Genomic DNA, 489 nt, shown 5'->3' on the forward strand with positions numbered 1-489 from the left:
CCCGGCCGATCCCAGGCTGGCAGCGCAGAGCGGTTGAGGAACACGGAGCGAAGCAGGGTGCAGGGAGAAGGAGGGGGGCAGGGGGGGGGCAGGGATTTTTATTGACTTCCCTTAATTGCTGTAATTAAAAACATGTAAAGAATCTTTTTTTAACGACTTTGCCATTAGCATTAGTTGTTCGCACAGCTGCCTTATTAATTTCTCATTAGCTCCCTGATTTGTCATTGCTCCTCAGGATGGGGTGTAAGGGGATGGGATTGGGGACATCACAGAGGGAAGGAGGTGACAGAGAAGGGCGAGTCCCCCGGGGCACAGGACCAGTATCCAGGACTCAGCACCCTCCTGTCCATGCCCCCAATCCATCCCACAGCACCGTGGGGCTGGGTGTCACTGGTGTGTCCTCCACCAAGCAGGATGGGCTTGTGTATGCTGGCCAGGGGCCACTGGACACCCAATCCATCCCGCAGCGCCATGGGACTAGGGGTCACC

This window comes from Antrostomus carolinensis, unplaced genomic scaffold (genome assembly GCF_000700745.2).
Source record: "Antrostomus carolinensis isolate BGI_N321 unplaced genomic scaffold, ASM70074v2 scaffold28575, whole genome shotgun sequence".
Classification (NCBI taxonomy): Eukaryota; Metazoa; Chordata; class Aves; order Caprimulgiformes; family Caprimulgidae; genus Antrostomus; species Antrostomus carolinensis.